The sequence below is a fragment of the Sturnira hondurensis genome, unplaced genomic scaffold (assembly GCF_014824575.4).
Source record: "Sturnira hondurensis isolate 20B ecotype Veracruz unplaced genomic scaffold, ASM1482457v3 Scaffold0006413, whole genome shotgun sequence".
NCBI lineage: Eukaryota > Metazoa > Chordata > Mammalia > Chiroptera > Phyllostomidae > Sturnira > Sturnira hondurensis.
Genome location: NW_028079044.1, coordinates 24288219 through 24311969, shown reverse-complemented (window position 1 = coordinate 24311969; position 23751 = coordinate 24288219). Strand labels below are relative to the sequence as shown.

At 41.0% G+C, this 23751-nt stretch overlaps 1 pseudogene; it reads right to left on the bottom strand.

The window, feature by feature from the left end:
- LOC118988353 (peroxisomal coenzyme A diphosphatase NUDT7-like) overlaps positions 1-4937 on the bottom strand; it is a 105182-nt pseudogene extending 100245 nt beyond the window's left edge.
- Positions 4938-23751: the final 18814 nt, after the last annotated feature.

Sequence of the window (23751 nt, the reverse complement as noted above, 5' to 3'; positions counted from 1 at the left end):
AGTATCCAAATACCACTGAAGCATTACATGTGAGTGTGACCAGCTTGTTGTCTCTTGGTGTTCTGAAAATTTTCTCATGATTCAAAGAATCAAAATATAATTTATTCTAGAGATAGCAAAATTCTAAATTTTGGTCAACTGTACATGTGCCAACTTATTTAGATTGAACTATAGTTCTCCTGATTTCTTTGCTTACTAGGTGAATAGAATGAATCTTCATATTTTGCTTGGGTCGGATAGGTCAGAGGTGTCTGACTTTCTAGAGCTGAGGAGGCCAGCTGAACTACTGGGTCAGTTTCATCATAGGCCATTTAGTTAGAGATGCGGAAACTTTTATTTACGTGTATCTGAAAAATATCTTCATTTTGTCTTCAAGTCAGCTCAGCTAAGAATGATTCTAGATTTAAACTAATTTTCCATTAGAAATGCTGATATATTTCTCCTTTGTCTTTAGGCATTTAAAGTCACCAGGGAGAAATGTTATTAGGATAAGTGGGGATGGGTAATATTCATTAATACTCTTGGGCACTTGGAGATTCCTTTCTAGAACCTTAAGATATTTTCTTCTATCAAAAAACTTCTCGTTCTGGCCAAGATGGAGGCATAGGTGGAAACACTGTGCCTCCTTACACACACATGCACAACCAAAATTAAGGACAACAAAAATTTAGAAACAAAAAAGCACCCAGAACTGACAGAAAATTGAACTGTATGGAAGTCCAACAACCATTTATCCAGACCAGTAAGAGGGGTGGAGTCGGCAATCAGTGGAGGGGTCCTGGCAGGAAAAAGCGGTGGTTAGCAGACCCTGGGGGGTTGGGTGACAACAAGCAAATCCAGTGAGGTGCTCAAGGCAGCTGGCTGACCATGGTCACCCATTCATGTGCAGATAAACCAGGTGAAAACAGGCAGTGAGACAGGCTGTGCAACCCAGGGCCCCAGTGCCGGGAAATAAAGCCTAAAAGCACCAATTGAAAACACTTGTGGGGGTTGAGGTGCTAGGAGAGACTCCAAGCCTCACAGGAGAGTTCATTGGAGAGACCCACAGGATCCTAGAATGTAGACAAGCCCACCCACCTGGGAACCAGCACCAGAAGGGTCCAATTTGCTTGTGAGAAGTGGCAGAAGGGACTGAAATTCAAGTAATTTGATTCACAGGCCCATGTTCAATCCACTGAGCTACACCAGCCAGGGCTTATTTTTATTTTTAAAACTGTGTTGAAGTATGATTGTTATACAAAAATTGCAGGCATTTATTTATTTATTTATTTATTTATTCATTTGTTCATTCATTCATTCATTCCTTAACCAGGGATATGTTTAACCTAGGATTGATGAAAGAGAGAGAGAGAGAGAGAGACAGAGACATTGATTGGTTGCCTCCCGTACCTGCCCCAACTGGGAATTAAACTGGCAACCTAGGTATGTGTCCTGACCAGGGATCAAACTTGCAACATTTTGGTGTGTGGGACAAAGCTCCAATTAACTGAGCCACCCAGTGAAAGCCAGAAATTGCAGGTTTTTAATGTATATATTTTGATGAATTTGAACACATGATATCATCACCACAACCAAGGTACTAAGCATATTCATCACCTCCAAAATTTCCTTGTGTTCTTTTGCATTTCTTGAAATGGTAAGAACATTTAACATGAGATCTATCATCTTAATGTATTTTAAAGTTTACAATACTGTACTTGTAACTGTTGACACTATGTTGTACAGCAGATTTGTAGAATTTGTTCATCTTGTATAATAGAAACTTTGCACCCATTGAGAAACAACTTCCCATTTCCCCCTTCCTCTAGCCCCTAGAATCCACTATTGTACTTCCTGCTTGTATGGGTTTGGCTATTTAAGATACTACATAAATGAACTTACGCAGTATTTGTCCTTCTGTGACTGGCTTATTTCACGTACTATGATGTCCTCTAGGTTCATCCACATTGTCTCACATGGTAAGACTTCCTTTCTTTTAAGGACAAATAATATTCCATTGTATGTATATATTATATTTTCCTTATCCATTCATCTATTGATGAAGAGTGCCTCCTTTTTAAAAGTCATGGGTGAGATTGGAACTCATGAAATGGTCCTCCGTGTCTTCTACTTTTTCCCTTGTATTTTCCTATGTCTAAGTTTTTCCTCTAGTAATGGATGCTTTCCTTGGCCTTCTCCATTAATGCTAATCTGGTCTCTAGTCATATCCATTTTACTGTATCTTCCCCACAGATATAGAACATGTCTCAGGAGTGGTCCTTTGATTGCAGCTAGGAAAATGGATTGCAGGGTATCCCTGGTGAGAAGGGGACTGGTAAGGAAATGACTGCTGCAGTAGCGTGGATGAGATCATGGTTACTGGGATAATTGTACTGGGATATTGGGGAGAAGTAGATAGATTATAGAAAATCACAAGTTAGAATACATAGGACTTGGCTTTAGCAATAAAGAAAAGGGAGAAAATGTGGCTAAGAATGAGGTTTAGACTTTGACATATGGCATGATACCATTCCTAGCAGATCAGACATCTCAGAATTAGGAACAGCTTTAGTGGAAGAAAATGAGTTCATATGTGGACATGCTGAGTTTCAGATACCTCTGAGACATATGAATGGAGACAGCTAGCAGCCAGCTGTTTCTATGGGTTTGGAACCCAGCAAAAATATCTAATGTAGAGTTATGGCTTAGGGACTTAGTAAAATATAGATGGAAATTGAAGTTATAGGGCTAATAATTTACTCAGGGGGAATGAGTAGAATGGGAACCAGTGTTAGACTGGGACAGGGAGAAAGGCAAGTGCCCTGGCTGGTGGGAATTGAACGGGCAGTCCTTTGGTTCACAGGCCAGTGCTCAGGTCACTCGGCCACACCAGGCAGTGCGTCACTGACCTTCTTTATCTTGGGTACTGAATGTGTTTTTCTAAGTCACCTCAAATACTTCTGGAATTAAGAAAATTGAGAAGGGTGCAGTGGTTAAAATTGGGAGCTCTCGTGTCAATGACCCGAGGCCAAATTCCTGCCCTGGCGCTTGAGACTTGTGTGACCTTGGGTAAATTTATCTGATCTTCAATCTCAGTATCTCATCTGTAAAACAGGACAAAAGCCTTACCAATTTTCTAAGGCTTTTATGGGTAGTAAATGGGAAACTTTAACTATAGTGCCTGACCTAGAGTAAGCACTAAATGAATGCCACAAAATCATGACTATTGTTAATATTAAAACTAGTGAAAGACTAAATAAATACACTAGTAAATTAATCTATGTCTTGGAGGAGAAAACGTCAGCCTCATCCTGCTGGGCTGTGTCCCCTGCTCCCATGGGCTGTGGCAGCCTTGAGAACTAACTGTACACACTCTAATTATATGGCTTAAAACCCTATAGATGCTCACAGACCCCTAAGCCTCAGAGGAGAAGTTTTATTTTTTTATGTTTTAATTAGGGAATAAAGAAAGGGTCCTAAAATGCTTAAGTCTATTACTGACTATGTTCCTGGCCCCTATTACTGTTTTAACAGTAACTCCTAAAATTATCACCATCTCATAAACAATTCAAAACAATATTGTAGCGGATGTGTACACTGTCATCAGTGCTGAGGGGGTATTGTACCTGCTGACCACATACCTGAAACTTAAACAGTGAAACAAAATGGAACAGTACATGATAATGATAGTCTGGATAGGCTGTTAATGTTTCAGTGACTGAAGAACACATGTATTTGAGAAAGAATACTAATACCAAGGTAGTGTTTTTATTAAGGTACTTTATAAACATGAGCCTATTATTCCCCTGAGGAACTCTCTAAAATAGCATAAGCTCCAGACACCAGAATGAGAACTCACTTCGGTCAGGACTTTTACATGCTCAGTTCCTCTTTTTACTAGAACATGCCTGGCACCAATGTGTGTTGACAGTATGAATGAATGAATAGGTTGCCTCGAGTTGTGGGAGATCTCTACTTCCACTGGACAATTTCCCAGGAGGCATAAATATCAAAGAAAGCTCAGTGACCTTTGGGTTGGTGAGTAAGCAACCGGAAGCCTTGAGCCAGGAACACAATAGATTCATTCACTCATTCATTCAGCACACTTTTGCTGAGTCATTACTATGGTCCTGATGCTATGCTGACCACGGTGGATATAAAAGACAAGGCAAATCCAGGCTCTGTCCTCCTGGTGCTGACAACACGTGACAGGCACAAGACATGCCATGGATGACGAAGGAGGGATGCCAAATCCAGGCCTGGAAGCAGCTGGGAAAGCTCTCATAAAGAATGGGTATATGGGGGATGGTTGGAAGTCTTGACCAGTTAAAGGGCGAAAGGGGTTGAGGGCAGGAAGAGTCAAAACATGACAGAGAGCGTGATATTCGAGAGACACTGGCCACGCCAGGGCAGTGTGGCTGGAGCAGAAATAATGACAGAACAATGGTTAGAGCTGAGACTGGCAAGGAAAAGAGAGGGGCCAGATCAATAGGCCTTGCCTTCTGTGACAAGGAATATCTTTTTGTGTTAAGAACCATGGGAGTGCATTGAAAGTTTTCAAGGAGAGTTTCAAGGTCAGATCTGAGTCTAGAAAGCTCACTCTGGATGCCATGGAGAATGGATGTAGGGAGCAGAGACTAGAGGCAGGGGAACTACTCAGTAAAAAGCTGTTGTGTTGACTGGGAAACAGAGGATGGAATTAGAAACTATTTGGGCATTCTTAATGATTGCTTGTGATTGGGGACTCAAGACGAACGAGAGTCCAAGCTGTCCACAAAGGAATCAAAGTAAGATCAGCACTACCTTTGAGTACTGAAGGAATATTTTTCATTTTCTACTCTTTGCAAAAGCCATTTTGTGACCCATGGGCAAGCCAGTGAGATGTGTGTCCAACATAGAGGCCCATCCCCAAATTTTTGGTGCTCCTCCTCTTGCTTTATCCCCAATCTTACCGTCATGGTGGCCTTGGAGCTGCGACCACCCCACGGAGCTGTAGGAGCAAGGACCCCTGTGTGGAATTCAGGAGACTTTGAGATCTCTGACGCTGCCCCACTGATGAAGGGGGATTGGGTACTGCGTGTGAGGGCTTCGTAGAAATAGAAAGAAATTGGGGATCAGCGACTTGTATAATCGAGGCATTGATCCTCTTGAGATTTGGAGGCAGAAAACATGCATCCAGTCTCCATTGGGGTGAGCTTGGGAAAATCATTTACACTCCAACACTAAAATGTCATTAAACATCAACATTAAAGTTGTAATGAGTTACACAAATCCACGAGTCATTATGCCCTATGAATTTCAGTTTTCTCCTTTGTAAAATGAGAATTAACATATCTACCTATATCTATCTTGAAGGGAACAAATCACACATGTACCAGTGCTTTGGAAACTGCAATGTGATGAACGTGTACATGTTGGAAACCTGTGCAGCTGGGCCGGGTGTTGGATTGAGCGTGGATGTTCCAAGTCAGACAGACATGGATTTGAGTCCTGGTTATACTGCTAATTAGCTGTTGGCCAGTGTGGCTATTAAAACAGCTTCCAGTGATCCCCACCTCCTGATATTTATGTCTTTGTGTGTGTGTGTTGGGGGGGGTTGGACCTACTGACTCTAATGCATAGAATCTGGCGAAAGTGATGGGCTATAGAAGACTGTTCTGTCTTGCTTACCTGCTCTCCCTCTGTGATGTTCATTCTTCTCAGGGGAACAATCACTCAATTAGGCATGTTTTGACATATTTAGAAAACGTCTTTGGATTGTAAACAAAATTTATGGACTATTTCATATAAAAAGCAATATTCTGATTGATTTTAGTTTTTTTATTATCTGAAACATGTATTCTTTTTTCAAAGGAGTATTATTATGCTTTGTTTCTCCTTTGAACTATTTTTATTTACCTTTGTGATTGGCATGTTTGGATTTGCAAATGGAAAACATGTCTTTTATGGATGAATTCTTTAGCAGTAGGGATGAGGTAGTTTTGCTTTTGCAATATGCTGTTAGTGAATTTCAGCCCCAAACATTTGTTTTGTGCCTATTGACATGTGGGTAAGCACTCTGACTGGCTAGAGACAACAAAGACTTTTGAGAGGGGCTCTCCGTCTGTGTTCAGGCTGAGCTAAACCCAAGGCACCATGCGTTCCACCTCATGGGAAACACACCACACAACCATTTCCGCCTCAGGGAAGCCCAGGCACAAAGGAGAACACTGGGTTAGTTGCCCCGGAGCTGGTAATTTCCAGGCCCCTTCCCATCACATCACAGCTTCCCTTTCCAAATACACTTTCCTCTTCACGATAGGTGTCTTCACCCAGCACTTTACAAAGTGAGCTCAGGGAGAGGTTCCCCAGCCTCCTATAGATGGAGGCAGTGTGTAACATAAACATCACGTGGGGAAACACAGCACACTGCAACGCCCTCTTGGAAAATCCAGTGCCCCTGTTAGGCAACTAACTGTATCATGACTCAGGTCAAAATAAACACCATCGAGTCAGAGTTCATTGCTTCCTACATTCTTTCTTGTCTCTGTAATAACAATGATAACCTTCTTTTTTCTCGTCTGACACCCTACATAGTTATTAGAATATTATTGACTATATTCCCCATGCTGTGGTTTATATTCCATGACTACTTTAATTATTTTATTTTTAGAGAGGGGGAGGGAAGGAGAAAGAGTGGGAGAGAAACATCAATGTATGATTGCCTCTCATGTGTCCCCTACTGGGGACCTGGCCTGCAACTCAGGCATGTGCCCTGACTGGGAATTGAACCAGCGACCCTTTGCTTCACAGGCCCGTGCTCACGCCACTGAGCTACACCAGCCAGGGCTCCCATGAGTCTTTAGTAACTGCCAATTTGTACTTCTTGATCCCTTCACCCTTTTCACCTGTCCCCTCAACTCCCTCCCATCTGGAAACCATCAAAATGTTCTCTGTATCTAAAAGTCTGTTCCTGTTCTGCTTGTTCATTTATTTTGTTTGTTTGTTTTAGATTCAATTATTGATAGATATGTATTTATTGCCATCTTATTGTTAACTTAAAATCTTTTTTCTTTCTTCTTCTTCCCGAAGAAGATCCCCCAGTACAGTACTGGCCTGGTGGTGATGAATAGCTCTAGCTCCTTCCTGGCCTGTCCCCCAGTTCCAAACAATAGCCCCACCTGGCAGAGCAATCCTGGCAGTAGATCTCCGCCCTTCACCACCCTGAACACTTTCTGACAATCCATTCTGGCCTGCAAAGTCCCATGGGAGCTCCCCTGTGGGTGACTAACTGCCCCTTTCCTGCTGTGGTCAAGATTCCCTCCCCATCCCAGCCTTCTGCACGTCAACCATGGTGTGTCTTGGTGCCGGCCTCCTTGGGTCCATCTTGCTTGGGACCCTCTGTGCTTCCTGGATTTGTATGTCTATTTCCTTCACCAAATTAGGGATGTTTTCTGTCATGATTTTTCAAAAATGTGTTCAATATCTGGCTCTCTTTTGTCTCCTTCTGGCATCCCCATGATTTGAATGTTGGTGGGCCTGAAGTTGTCTCAGAGGTGCCTTACGCCATCCTCATTTTGAAAGATTCCTTTTTCTTTTTGTTATTATGATTGGGTGTTTTTTGCTTCCTTATCTTCCAAGCCTACTCTTCTGCCTTTTGGTTATTTGTGCACTTGTGTGTCTAATACCTTAGAGTACACATTCGCTTTTACACTCCTGCATTTCTGCGGGACCCACCACAGTGCTGTGGATGAAACAGGTGCTCAATAAATGTTTTTGGAATAAACCGATAGGATATGAATGTTGAATCATCTAAACTGAGCCAAATAAGGAGAACTTAAGAGAAGAGGGTACAGAGAAGCAAAACACATTGCGTTTCTAATGGGCCAGAATCACTCAGTGATGGGGGTGAAAAATCCCACTTCGTTCAGTGGCTTCAGATGGAGTCTGACATCAGTGGGTTCTTATTTAGTCATCGCTCCAAATAGATTTGGCCCTTTCCAACCATTTATTTATTCAGTGTTATTTAAGCACAGTCTGTTTATACTTTTCTGCCCAGGGACATTTCTCTGTGCACACAAATCCCTTTTAATTCCACCCCCCTCAAGACATGAGCTTGTTTACTGGGGGAAAGCAATTTAGAAACTGCTCATCTTGATTTGCAGTTAATGAAGCCAATACACCACCAATCTTAAATTACCAATAAGATGATTGTCTCACAATAACATTGATTGTCTTTGCCAGATACCAATTTAGGACATGCTTTCACCATCTGTGTCGCCACCCCCCTTCTGTCATGCTGGGGGTAGAAGGCAGTCCTCGGAGGCTTCGAATGTATTCGCAGGCTCCCCATTACTCAGGACGTTTCCCTTTGCTGTATAGACAGACACAAACAAGTGGAAGACAGGACTGTGGTCCAGACCGGCCCAAGAGCCAGAATAAAGTGTGTTAGTGTCAGGTGCTAACTCTCCTCCATGAATTTTACCAGTCCAGTGTCTCTGCTTTTCAGTTAGCTCAGCTGGGGCTCTGAGTGCAGGAAAAAGAGAGAGTTTTTCAGACAGTAATGCTGACTCTCAAAACATGCCGATTGCCAAAGGAGGGAGACGCAGGACTCCACTGGGCTGTTTCCTGGTTACAGAGACAAAATGTGGGCGTGAGCTCAAGCGAAAGGTCTGCATTCTGAGTGCTAGCCCCAGTGGGAGGTGGAAACCAAAGGGAATCCTTCGGTTTGGCCGTGGCATGAGAAGCCTCAGAACACACCTGGGTCTGTTTTCTGAGACCGAAGTGCCCTTCGCTGCTGAGAAAGGTAAACAAGTGCAGCAGATGTGATGAGACACCAAGGGCCATTCAGAGGACCCATCTGGGGGAAGCAGAATAGGTAACGATGATCTTCACTAAAAGTGACACCTGTTAAATTGCTAGTTATTGACAGGGATTCGTGGAGCATGCCAAAGACTGAAGAATTAGACTTTCTTTTTTGACTCCAGGAGGTGGGGGTGGCATATGGAGCAGGAACATGAGCAGTGCTGGAGTTCAGACAAGAAGGCTCAGAAACCCTAAATGTCAGAGAAGAAGTGAGGGAAACAAGGTAAGGACAAAGGGAGGTCTCAGGGAGCCACAGCGATACACCAGGCAGAGAATTCTGTTGGCAAACAAGTGAAGCACTGAATCATTTAACGTGCAAGTAGGGTTGGAGTTACTGAAAGGAGTCTAGGGGGCAAGGCAGAAAATCATTAGCAGAGATTAATCATCCAGCGCTTTCAACACTAAAAATTACACTGACCTACACAAACTAAAAAGACCACGAAGAAGCCAGAAGGATGGTTCTGGGGCCAAGGGTTCCTGAAGTGGGTCTGTGGTCCTGGCAAGCAGCTGAGAGCTGCAGCCAGGGTGGGGGATGGATTCTGATGCTCAGGAGGAAATAATATCAGAGATCTTTGTGTTGTTGAGAGAGGGGAGGTTCCTGCACACAGATGGGAAGAGAAGATCAGCGCTAATAGGGGCCCAGCACCCCTTTGTGTAGCACGCAACTGTGATGAGCTCAGTTCCTGGCAAAAAGAGCTGTTTGGTTTGGCCCCAGGAGTCCCTCTGCAGAATCCTGTGGGCGGAGAAAAGGCACACGCTGTGCAGTGTGTGGGACAGGTTGACAGGGCCAGAGGGTACTGTGTCCCCTGGAGCTGGGCAGGATAGGACAGCGCTGGCTGCAAGCGGGATGGAGCCCGAGCTGACCTGTGCCCACCGGTGCATAGACCCTCAGGTTTCTGGACTGGAGCTATTCTGTTGGGTGTCTCAGCAGTACTACCACTGCAAGGAACTGTCTGATAGTGCTTTTCTCTTCCAGGGTTTGGGGAGGGCTGTGTGGGGAGCTTCTTGGAGATCTGACTGTCTTCCTGGACATGGTGATGTTGGGATCGCGACCGGCATCAGGGTGGGGTGAGTGAAGTGTGGAGGGTGCAAAGTGTAGGGAGGCACTCTGCACGTGGGCATCTCCTCACTCACCCCACCCTAGTGGAAGTCAGGTACTCCCACTAGCTCTGGGGGGAGTCAAGTACCCTTGCTCCTCATTTGGTAGTAAACAAGGCAGTCTGGGGCCCATGTTTCTGTCTGGTGTCTAGAGAAACTGGCCAACTCTGGCATGCATCAAAGTGTTTTTTCCTTTGCCACTTCCGGACTCCTATGGAGCTGTGGATACCACTGAGGAAAGGCTGTTAGGGACCCACCTCTGTGGGTGCTTACATCCTGTACAGCTGCTCCTTCTCTGGGCAGAAAGGGGTGAGAAATAGGAAGACAGTTTTAACTAATGTAAGCTAAAGGGAGTCCCAAAAGGACATTTATTAACTTTCAAAAATAACTCCTCTATTCTTTTCTTATTAGAAAAATAAATGCATGTTGATTTTAGATAGAGTAAGAAAATAAAAAGCATATGTAATTCGAACTTTCAAAGTGATCTGTCATTTCCATGGTAGTCAGTTCCTCTAGGTTTTCATCTTTTGTTACAGGATCCTGGTAACAACAGTGATGAAGATGGGACTGATGACCATAATGGCATATATGTGTTGAGTCCTTATTTCTCCACGTCAGACCCTATGCTAGTTGCTTTACCTGCATTTTCCAACATGATCTAATTTACTCCTCATAATGATCCCATGAGGCCAGCAATATTACCCCCATTTTGCAGGTGGAGACACAAAGACTCAGGGGGATGTCAAGTAACGTGCCAAGTTGACACAACAGGGAAGGGACAGAGTTGGGATTCAAACCCAGGTTCACCTGACCTCATAGTTTGATTGCAAGAAGGTGGATTAGAAAGGGCTTCCCTGCTCTTCCTGTCTCTGCTTCCCCCTCTGATTCCTTCCGGTCCACTTACAAAGGACACAGTGAGGGTAAAGCAGCAGATCCTGTCTAGGGAGGGCTTTCACTTTCCTAGAGAGGGGAGATGAGATGAGGAGTGAGATGAGACTTCCAAACGAGAACTGAAGGCTGGTCCCTCCCATTCACCCTGCTCCAGGTTCTGCAGAGTGTTGCTTGAGCTTATTCACATCACACAATTTACAGGTTTGAAATAAGAATTTCTTGTTTCCTTTCTGTGTTTGCATTTTGACTTCCTAGATTGCTTCGACACCTCCTTGGTGCTGCATGAAGTTCCAAGTGGAAGAAAAGACAGGTCCATCGGAGGGGACTGTGTCCCACTCAGATCCAACACCTGCTCATATCAGTCTTTGCCCATGGGTGTTTGAAGTCAGACCCAGTGGGTAACACTTTCCATTGTCATAAGAAACTGCCACGTGTCCATACATGATCCAGAATGATATAAAACAGCAAATGTAAAAATGGCTACAAATTCTTTGACATTCCTCCCTTTGAGGGAGTGGGTCTGTTTCTCCTCTTGAATCTGAGGAGTGTCCTGTGACTACTTTGACTAGCAAAATACGGCAGGAGTTCTGGGCCTACCTTTCATGAGAACCAGCGGCTTCCATCTCAGTCTCTCAGAATACTCTTTGAGTCGCGAGCCGTATAAGGTTATTCTAAATAACCTGAAACCACCATGCTATGAGGAAGTCCGAGCTAGTAACAGTGGAGAAAGTCCCTGAGAAAGGAGGGGAGGGAGAGAGAAGATAGGAAGGAAGGAAAGGGGGAAGAGAGAGGAGAGAGAGAGACATTAGATGGCCTCTCAGACGTTCCTGTTCCCAACCATTCAGGTCATTCCAAGTGAGACCACAGACATTGTAGAGCAGAATGAGCTGCCCCTCTGTGTCCTTTCTGAATTCTGATCAATAGAATTTTGAGAGAAAATAATAAATTGTTGTTTTAAGCTACTAAGATTTTGTTTGTTTGTTACTTACCAATAGATAGCTGTTACTAAACTATTTGTAAAATTTTACAAAACCATTGAAGACATTTTGACTGATGAGCTCAGGAAAGCAAAGGAGCACAAACTGTATAGCTTAAGAGAAAATAATTTATTTTCTCAAAGTTCTGGAGACCAGAAATCCAAAATCAAGGTGTCAGTAGGTCTCTGGTGGAATCCTTCTTTGTTTTTTTTCTAGATTCTGGGGTGGCCACCAAAACCTAACATTTCTTGGCCTGTAGTTGTTTACTCCAATACTTTCTTCTGTTATCACATGACAATCACCCCTTGAGTCTCTGCCTCTTGTCCTCTTCATATAACACTGCGGGTTTCATAAGATGAAGGGCTTACCCTACTCCAGTATGACCTCATCTCAGCCTAACTAATTACATCTTCATTGACTCTATTTCCCAATAGGGTCACATCTGAGGTACGAGGGGTCAGGGCTTCAACATGTTTTGGAAGGCGCACAGTCAAACCCAAGTGCACTGTGGACAAGTGAGAGGTCAGCTGGCAGTCAAAGGGCTGTTCTCTGTGGGAACACCTTTGCCTCCAGCAGAGCCAAATAATTTGTTGTTTTCTATTCCAGTTTCAGCTTTTACTTTGGTTTGAAATTCAAGAAGTAAAAGCATTCAGCACTCTAGTGAGACCTTTATTTACAACTTTAATTGGAAATGTTTTGTGGGTAGCCTTCAGGCATGTTAATGTTGGTAAGGGGAAAACCAGTCTGTGTTGTTGCCTGCGACAGCATCTGATCTTATAAAAAACTGAGCAACCCGATGAGAATGTGGACACTCCTCCAATTCTCTCTGTCTGTCTGTCTCCCACACACACCGTCACAAAGCTCAGAGAATTCTTTAAGAAATAAGGCCTAATCACAAAACTTTCACCCTGATGGGGCTGCGTGGCAGTCTAGGCATGAGGACAGGGAGGTACTGGAGAAGTCTGGGAGTGAGCGCCAGACGGACACCATTCATTCAGTCACGCACATGCTCATTTGACACCTTTGCATTGTGCCGTGGCAGCAGCGTCAGCAGCACCGTGACTGTGCATTGAGTGCTGCTCTGTGAACCGGGAACTGTCAGACGGTAATTGCAGTCGTTATCAGCAAGGGCTTTCAGCAGCCGGGAATGTTCAAGGAGGTGGAAGGTGAAGGAGAGGGTGATCTAGATTAGAGAATCAACCAGGACAGTTAAGTGTGAGCCTGGAAGGAGATGGTGGTGGGTAGAGAGTGGGGATGGTGGAAAGAGATTTACCATCACAATTGACAGTTCATTTTAGGTGTTGAAATGAATCTGTGCTGACTTCACATTTTAGGAGTCTTACCCGGTGGTTAATTACTGCTTAACCTTTGGTGCCCAACCAACTTGAGTTTGAACCCCAGCTTGGCCCTGTTAGTTTTCTAGGGCTGTCATAACAAAATACCACCGACTGGGTGGCTTAAACAACAGAAATCTATTTCTCACAGTTCTGGAGGCTAGAAGTCCTAGGTCAAGGTGTCAGTTGGTTTAGTCTCTCCCGAGGCCTCTCTCCTTGGCTTGCAGATGGCCGCCTTCATGCTGGGTCCTCACACGGTCTTTTTCCTGTGTACATAAATCCTTAGTGCCTCTTTTTATGTCCAAATTTCCTCTTATAAAGGCGGCTCAGCTTGCACTAGGCCCTACCCTAATTGTTTCATTTTAACATAATCACCTTGCTATAGGTCCTGTTTCCAAATAGTCATATTCAGAGGTACTGGGAGTTAGGGCTTCAACTTATAAATTTGGGGTGGAGCACCATAACACTTGCTGTTCATTGTGGCAAATGATTTTGTCTTTCCAAGATTTAGTTTCTGTACAACTGGAAAGATGTTAATAAGTAATATTTCTCAAATGCTTTCTATGTTTTAAATACTTTACATTTCATGATGTTAATTCTTGCAATAGCCATATAAAGTTGGTGTCATTATAACATCAAATAAAAATACAGGAAGCAAGTTAAATTTGAATAGCATATAAAGAATGAATATTTTTAGTGTTGTCCCATGTAATATTTGAGACATACCTACACTAAAAATTATTCATTAGTTATGTGAAATTCAGATTTGGTCACGTGTCCTGTACTTTATCTGACAACCTTATCCCTTGAACCCAGAATAGTAAGAAGGGCCAGGGCTGTGCCCCCGGTAGAGTGCCTGATTGCCCTTTCTCCTCTCCTGGGTGCGATCCCTCTTCTCTAGGCACCAAGCTGGGGCTCCTGGAAAGGCAGCCTGGACCAGAGTGCTTCCTGAGAAGCACATTTGGGGAGGAATCTGCTTTCTCCCATTCTTTTTAATTTTTCCTCCTCTGTCACAGGATGGTGATTGCTTGAATAGGCTTTTTGTTTGCATGTCAAAGACCAGAGAATCAAATACGAGCTTGGGAAAAAAATGGCCAAAGGCCTGCTTCAGTGCTACTGAGAACTGTCTAGCATTGAAAACAAACAAAGGACTCCTCCATATGACCCATCTGTATCTGTCTAAGTCCTTCGTTCAGTTTTGAACTCAGTTTTCAGCCAAGAGCAAAGTGCTACTTGCCTTACTGTGCTTTTCTTCATCTGGAGACTGAGCTCTGCCTTGAGGACTTTGAGTGAAGATTTAAGAAAAATTATTCAAAACTTGGAAATAAGCAATCGGTTACTGAATGACCTTCCAATGTCATCTAAGGCCAAGTTACTTAGGGTGTGGTTTGCTTACTATCAGTGTCACCTGGGAACTTCTTAAAATGCAAATTTTCAGGACTAGCCCAAGACCTGTTGAATTGGAATTTCTGGGGGCAGGGCTGGAAATCTGTATTTTTATAAATCTGAGAAGCATTGATCTGGAGAAGCTTACCTAAGGGCCCTCTCACTCCCTAGGGGAATGCACCAAGTTCGTACCATTGGGCTCAGACCTTTTACAGTACCGGTGAGACGGGGGTGATTTTATTTCCTGTTTAGAAGAGAAGACAACCTTAAATATTATGGTTTCACTGCTCTCTTGGGTATGAACCAATTTTGGGTTTGAGTTTGCAGTCTTACCCCAGCACTCTGTCTTCCTTCCCTGGCGATGAAGTCCTCTTTTTCTAATGTTTTTTGACCCAGGATTGTCATTCTCCTGGTCCCCTCACTAATGAATTGAATAAAACTTTGACGTGTGCTTACTTACCTATCTATATGAACATTAGGTTTTTTAAGTCAGTAAATCTTGACTTTGACCCAAGGATAATGGAGGGAAGACAGGACTCATCCCTTCTTCAGACTCCTGGCTAAATACTGTCAGAACACTCTCCGTCTCAATCAGGGTCTTTTTGTTACAAACGACAGAAGTCAATTTAAATTAGCACAAATAAGAAGGGATTTATTGGGACCCTATAGGCACCTTGTGGGACTCATTTGTGGGAAGGATAACAAGCCTTCCACGGGAGTGGAGTGCTGTCAGGTGGAATCTCCAAATGCTCTCTGGCCCTGATTTTCTCCAGATATGCAGACTACTCTTGGGCTTCTTTATAGACCAGTTTTCCTGTTTATTTCTCAGCCCAAGTGTGGCTTAAAATAGATCGAAACTATCTCCCAGCCCAAGGACATAATTTGGGTTACATACCCACCTAGCTAGGGGAGGGGACAGGATCACAGGGTCAGCTTGCCCATTCACTAGAACCCGAGGTTAAAATAGATATTTTAAGAAGCACTCTGGCGCAGGAGAAAATTTATCACTGATACTCCACCACTCAGTAGGACCGTACTGGAGATTAAGGACAGAAAGACGATGAAAGGGGTTTTCTTCCCAGGGCTTCCTGCCTTAGACATGAGAATTGTCTTGGGACCGATTTGGCTCAACCCACCCTTGAGGCCTAACAAATAGGAAAGCCTCTTGGCTTCTGAAGTGGGCAGGGTGAAAGCTAAAGAAAGAGAGGCTAATTTTCAATTAAAGCACTCTGAAATGAATAATAAAAATCTTATTTTTAGGGGTTATACTCAGTTCATTGATCTTTGAGAAAATTACATCATACTGGCGTGCATTTTCAGCCAAGCATTTCAATTAGAATAACGCTAGATACTGTAACAAGTAAATTCCTAAATTTCATTGGTGTAGCACAATAGAAGTTTATTTTCCACCCACAGCTATATAAATATAAAGCAGGTTTCTTTGTCAGTGGATAGGAATCTTTCAGTTAGTTTAGGTCTTTAACTTTTTTTGTCAGTAATACTGTGTACATTCTTTGTTACATTTATAGATACTGGATGGCTTGGATACTATTTTTGAGAGTTATCTTTTTCAAAAATTCCATTTTCTAATTTTTTTGCCAGAATTTGGAAATATAATTTTTAAAATATTGACTTTGATACGTTTATCTAGCCACGTGGCTGAAACCACTTAATCATCTTAATGATTTATAGACACATCCTTTTGTATTTTCTATATGTACAATCATATTGTCCAAATACTTTTATTACTTCTTTTCTAATTCTTATGCTTTTTACTTCTTTTCTGCACCCACTGCACCGGCTAGGTCACCTAGTATAATGTTTTATAGATGGGATATCAGCAGGTGTCCTTGCTAATGTCCAGTTTCAGGGAGACGATTTCACTATTTTACCATTAAGTATAGTTTCAGTCAGGGTCAGTTAGAATACAGAAACCATAGCAGTTATTTTAGAGGAGAAAATTTAGTTTAAAGAATATGTATTCACATTTTGGAGAAGAGAAAAGTCAAAGAGGAGACAACGGGTATCATGGAGATTTGTAATCACAGGAAGCAACTATTACCCTGGTACTGAGAAAGGAGGTGAAAGTGGTCGGTATTAGTAAAACTTAAAAGCTTGGGTGTGCTCTCCTGGGTTTGCGTTGCAGACCCCTGGGGGCAGGGCATGCTTGAGAATCTTGAATAGGAAGGACCCTTGGAGCTGGTATTCAGACCTGTGGCGAGTGAGTGACTCCTGAGCTGGTAGTGTTAGCTCTGAGGAGGCTTGGTGAGCTGGATTCTGAAGTATGGAAACACTGCAAACTTCAAACAAGCGTTGCTATTGGAAACAAGTGTCTGCCAGGGTGAGGAACTTCAGAGGCATTAACATACACAAATAGGAAAGAATGAAATAGGGAGTCTCCTCCTCCAGCCTGGCAGCCTCTCTCTCTGTCCCCTGCTGGTAGACCCTAACAGGGAGATCGCTGGCAAAGCAAGAAGTGTGATTTGCAGGGCTCAGTTCCAGAAACACAAAGCAAGGTAAAGAAGGGCGGTTTAAAGTTTCATAATGCTCAAATAAGCTTAATAATCTAAAAGTGATGATGGAGCTCACTGTAAGTATTTTGTATACGTCTTTATGAGATAAATTTGCTTTATAGGAAATTCACATCTATGCCTAGTTTATTGAGTTTCTGTAATGGATGAATGTTGATTTTTATTCAGTGTTTTCTCTGAGATGAACATATAATTTTTCTCTTTTATTCTGTTTCCCTTTTATTCTCTTTTATTTCTCTTTTATTCTGTGAATTATAGGATTGATTTGAAATGTTCAGTCAATCTTCCCAATCTTGAAATGAATCTCACTTGATTACGTCATATTATACTTTTTACCTATTACCGTATTGAATTTGCTAATATTGTGTTTACATCATGAGAATGATTTTGTCTCTAATTGTTCTCTGTCACCTTTAGTATTAAGGTTCTCCTAGCCTCATAACACAGGTTGTGATGTGTACACAACTTTTATTATTTGAGAGACTGAATCAAATTAATTTTGTTTTTTAAATGTCTGGAACTATTTATTAGTGAAGCCATGGGGGCCGTGTGTGTGTGTGTGTGTGTGTGTGTGTGTGTGTGTTTTAGTTGAAGGTTTTTATGATGGACCCCATTTCTTTAATAAAAGTAAGGCCATTCATATTTCTATTCCTATATAGACTATGTCTTTTGTAAGTTAGTAAGTTAACATTTTTAAGGACTTTGTCCATTTCATTCAAATTTTCACTTGTATTGGCAGGAAGTTCTTCATAGTATGCTCTCATTACCTTTTAAATATCTATAAGATCTATAGTGATGTCTCTCTTTTCATTTTTTATGTTGGCAATTTCTGTTTTTTTCTTTTTTCAATATTGCTAGGGGTTTATAGAGTTTATACAGTTATATTTAAAGAATCAACTTTCGCCTCTGTAAGCTTTCTCTATTGTATGTTTGTTTTGGGTTTCATTAATTTCTGCTCTCTATGAATTAAAAAATTCTTGAGATTGATATTTACATCATTAAACTTCAGCCTGTCTTCTTTTCTAATACATGCATTTAAGACTACGTATTTCTTTGGAAACACAGCTTTAGCTGCATCTTACAAGTTTTGATACGTTGTGTTTTTATTATTAGTCAAAAAGTTATTTTCCAATTTCCAATTTTGTTTCTGCCTGATCCTCTGGGCTATTTGGAAAGTATTTTTAGAATTTCTAAAATATAGTGATATTTATTATTGATTTTTATTATTCATTTATATTTTTGTTATTGATTATAGCTTGCTTCTGCTGCAGTCAGAAAATATACTCTGCAGAATTCTCCAAATTTATTGAGATTTGCTTTTTAACCCAACTTACATGAATTTGGATAAATGTTCCACATGCACTTGAAAAATAAGTATACTCTGCAGTTTGGGGGTAGAGTGTTCTATATGTGACTTTTAGGCTAGACTAGTTAATTGTGTTGTTTAAATCTTGTATCTTTCCTGGTTTATTCTTTGTTCTATCAATTACTGGAAGGTGTGTATCAAAATATCCCACTGTGGTTGTGAAATTTTCTATTTATCATATAGTTTTTTAACTTTTACTTTCTATATTTTGAGGTTATGTTATTACATGTATACAAATTTAGAATTGTATCTTTTTAGTGGATTGACATTTTTATTATTATAAAATGCCCCTATTTATCTGTGATATTCTTCGTCTTAAAAATTTAATATTTTTGATATTCATAAACCTACATCTGCTTCATTTATTTATTTGTGGTTTGGTGTTTGCCTAAGTATCTTTTTCTGTGCTTTACTCTCCAGTTTATTTCCTTCACTTAATGTGTATCTCTCCTCATCAGCATGTAATTATTTTTGCAATGCAGCCTGACAAGTTTTTTAAAAATAAAGTGTTTCATAATTAATATATTTGTATTATTTGTCCTCCATATCTTACTATTTGTTTTCTATTTGTCTCATGTGTTCCTTGTTCACTTTTGATCTTCTTTCTTATTACCTGTGGCCTAACCAGGTTTATTTAAAAATTATTTTATTCCTTCCCCATTAGCTTATTAGTTATATCTATATTTCACTCTTCTATTAACAATTATCCTCGAGACTACAACACATTATATTGATTAGACAATATTTAAAAATGTGTACTTTTGTCACTTTTCAGAGAATGTAGGAAATGTAGTAGTACACTTTATTTTTAACCCTTCCCACTTTTTCTGTTTTTGTCAAGCATTTTAATTATGCATATATTTAAAGTTGAACAAATCACCATTATTATTGTCATTTTGCAGTCAATTTTTATTTAGATTTATTCACATAGTTACTCTTCTTATTGATCTTTAATCCTTCCTGCATTTGCACATTTCATTTAATATAATTTTCCTTAGCCTTATGAATTCTCCAGTATCTCTTTTAGAGTGGTCTACTGGCAACAGTCAAACTCTCTTTCTCTCTCTCTCTTTCTCTGCTTGGAAATGTTTATATCTTGCTTTTATTTTTTTTGAAAGATATTTTCACTGGTAGTCAGCTGCCAATATTACTTCATCTTTTTTTTAAAAAAAGATTTTATTTATTTATTTTTAGAGAGAGGGGAAGGGAGGGAGGAAGAGAGGGAGAGAAACATCAGTGTGTGGTTGTCTCTCGCTCACCCCAAACTGGAGACCAGGCCTGCACATAGGCAGGTGCCCTGACTAGGAATCGAACCGGAGACCCTTTGGTTTGTAGGCCGGAGCTCAATCCACTGACCCACAGCAGCCAGAGTATATCATTTTATCTTTGAAAGTAATCTTTTTTTTTCTCTTAGGTGATTTTAAGGTATTCTTTCTGATTTTGGTTTTAGTTTTCCTGTGATGTTTTAGGTGTGGTTTTCTGTATATATTAATCTTATTTGGAATTTGTAGAGCTTCTTAAATCTGTGGTTTGATGACTTCAATTTGTTTTAAATAGTTGTTAGTTGTCATTATCTCTTTAAATATTGTGTTTGCTCTGTTATCTTTATCTTATGCTGGAGGGCCAATTACAATAAGTTAGACCTTTGATCACATTCCATGTTTCTTATTCTCCATTTATTAATTTTCATCCTTTCTCCTTGCCGTATTTTTTTTAAGATTTTATTTATTTATCTTTAGAGGGGAAGGGAAGGAGAGAAGGAGAGAAAAAGCAATGTATGGTTGCTTCTCAGGAGTCCCCTGCTGGGAACTGGCCTGCAACCCAGGCATGTGCCCTGACTGGGAATCGAACCGCGATTGTGTGGTTCGTAGGCCCACACTCAATCCACTGAGCTACACCAGGCAGGTCTCCTTGCTGTATTTTAGAAATAAATTGTCTACTGACTTCTCATTCATTTACTAATCCTCTATTTTGCCTTTCTAGTCTGCTGTTAGATCCATCCTTTGGGCTGTTATTTCCAGTTTTTATACTTTTTAATTCTAGCATAATTATGTGATGCTTCTTTACGGATTCTAGTTCTCTGGTCAAATTTTCCTTGTATTAAAGATATTGAATATAGTTATTTTGAAGTCTGTATTTGATACCTGTGGTATTTGCTCCCCAGAACTGGGAATGTTCTAAGGATTCTGCTAAGCTTTTCGCCTCCTAGCTGTTGCTTTGCGTATGGCGTAACTTGAGAGTCAGCAAATTTCTCATTAGAAAATCCACACAGACAGAATATTGGGCCTACTTATCTGTAGTTTCTTTTTCTCTAGAATCTTAAGACTTTAGGTGCTGATTTATTGGTCACCTAAAACTCCAACTTTTATTTCTGTAGTCCCATGAAACCACCAAAAGCTTTGAGGAGTCACTTCCTGCTTGGCGCCGAATTGCAGAAGTGCAGAGTGCAGAATCAGAAGTGCAGACAAGCTACCGGCAATGCCCTTCTCTTCTCTTTGGGCTCTTGTTCTATCAACTTTTGGCTGCCTTGGTTGATTGATGGTATCTTTTTTTTTTTTAAAGATTTTATTTATTAAACTTTAGAGGGGAAGAGGAGGAGAGAGGGAGAGAAATATCGATGTATGGTTGCCTCTCGTGTGTCCCCTGCTGGGAACTGGCCTGCAACCCAGGCATGTGCCCTGACTGGGAATCGAACCGCGATCGTGGGGTTCGCAGGCCCGCGCTCAATCCACTGAGCTACACCAGCCAGGGCTGATGGTATCTTTAAGCAGCCGTTTTAAAATATTTTATTAAGCATTTGTAATTGTTCATGGCGGGAGAGGTGAGGTGTGCTGATAAAGGGCACTCCATTGCACTTGGAAGTGGAGGTCCTCCTTAATTAATTTTTCAAAGATGAAAATTTTTTTAGTTATATAATTGCAGGTTCAAACCAATAGTGAGAGAGGCATTTTTGATGTATGCCTCCAGCAGGACAACTTCAAATGTAATGAAACAGTGTGTGCGACAGAATCTTCTTCGTTTTGTTGGGGGTGGGCTGCCGAGTTTATGGTGCTTAGAAAATGGGAGGGATGACTTTTCATCAGGACACCGTTTCCTGAATCACTTTGGGGAGCACAAATTCTCTGCACAGTTTCACAGGTGTTCTGTAGAAAAAGATTTTTTTTTGTTGTTAAATTACTTTAGGAAGTGATAGTTAAATGGAATTGTTTACTTCACAGTGTCTCTGAGCCTTAGGAATGTTGTGTACATTGTAAGTCTCCAAGAAGGAGTGATCACGTGTCACCTTTCCTAGTTACCTTTCCTACTCGATCGAAGAACCCGTTGGGGAGCAATTCATGGTGAAGCTATTATTTCCCATAATATAGGTTGGGAGGCACTGGTTTAAAAGGGATGAAAGCTATGTTAGATCATCTCTGGCCCTGACTGACATTTATTAGCTGCCTCATCTGTTATGTGACGATGAATCTCTGATCATTAATTTCCTCATTTGTAAAATAAAGAGGCTTCACTTCAGATATCTAAAGTCCAAGGGTGTTGCCTGTATCACACAATATCTTCCCTAGTCCCAACATATCACTAAGTATGAAGGGATAAGTGCCAATCCCTTTATACTTAGTGATAAAGCACTTAAGTGGCTTAACCATCGAAACAGTAAATAAACTTTGAATGTGAATCTAATTATGAAACTAGAAACATGGTGTCAAACACTCTCACTTCTTAAGGCAAAAGCACGGGGTGACGTGGTTTTACTTACTGAAAGCAATGAGAGGGTTTCTGATGTTTTGTGTGAAGCTGCTGATCCTGATGAATTTAATGTTTTGTTTGTGTTTTTCTCATGGACTCGTAGGAAAAAGAGAAAGGAGAAAACTCAGGGTAAGAATAAGATGGAGAACGAAAGGGCTTGTCTCTTCCTTAAATTAGAGACGGCAGAGGAAATGACTTCTCTCAAAACTACCCATCAGAAGAAGTAGTTCTCTCAGGATTTTTAGTCATCAGCTGAACCTCAGGCTGATTTGAAGCCCGAGTTTCTATGGAGTTGGCAACTCAAAATACACTGAAAAAAAATCATGTGGCTTGAAGGTAGACTTAAAATGCCAGTGCCTTCAGGAGCGCTGGTGAGAGCCAGTGTAAACTGTCCCTGGAGGAGCCCCTCCTCCCTGGCCTCGAACAATTCCCACAGATATTTTCCCAGAAGAATGAACATCTCACAGTAAAGATATCACAAGGATGTAAGGCATCAGCAGATACAACAGACTTCAGAAACAGACATATAGATACTCTAGAAATTCTTGACTATGATTAACAGAAGAAAAGCTTGACAATACAAGCTTTAGAAAGAACAGGCACGCAACTTTGAATGATAGAACTTAAAATGATAAATATAAAAACTGAAATGAATGTGCAAAATATATTCATTTAATAATATATTAGCATGGCTGAATATTAGATTTCTCAATGGGAAGACACTTCGTTAATCTCAAAAGATCTACTAAAAGCACTCTAATAGCAATAGCATAAATGCTGAAGCATTGAACATATTCACTTTAATAACTAGAATAAAACTAAAGGGCTTCCAACCTCCACTTTGGTTTCATGTTGTAGTAATAGCCCTAACTAGTTCAGCAAGGGGAGGAATATCAAAACATTTTAGAAGGATTCTAAAAGCGATACCAACAGAATAGAACATTGTCTATATAGGCAATCCAAAAGAATCAACACATAAATTATTAAATTTAATATGAAAATGTAACTAAGTAGCTGCAAGGACAAAAGAGCAACAAATTGATCAGCAATACATTTAAAAATGAGATAAAAATCATAACATCTGAAAATAAGAGGTAACTAGTAATACCCCCCCAAATAAGTACAAATACTTTTATGGAAAATCTGATAGAAATGTATTGAAAGGTAGTTAAAGACCTAAAAATGGATATGGATGTGAACATGGTTGCAGGCGCGCGCGCGCGCGCACACACACACACACACACACACACACACACACACACCAGCTTGGGTCTGGGTGTCATCCTGGCAATACCAAGGGTGACAGAACCCCCAAGCCTGGCCACTGCATACATTAAAGGTTGCAAATAACACTGAAGTCCTGTGGGAAAGACTGTCAGACTTTGGGGAAAAGCCTTGAGAAGTTAAACATCTCATTTATATTGTGTGGATTCAGCCTCTGAGCTATTCAAATCCCAAGATTTTATAGAATATTAGGCAGCATCCAGACTTTAAAGCTGGCTGGGGGGAAGTAGCTCTCCTTTCTAATTCAGAAAGAGATGCTTAGTCTTGGACAACTAGAAAATTATTTTGGAGGAGACACTTTATGTTCACAGCAGACC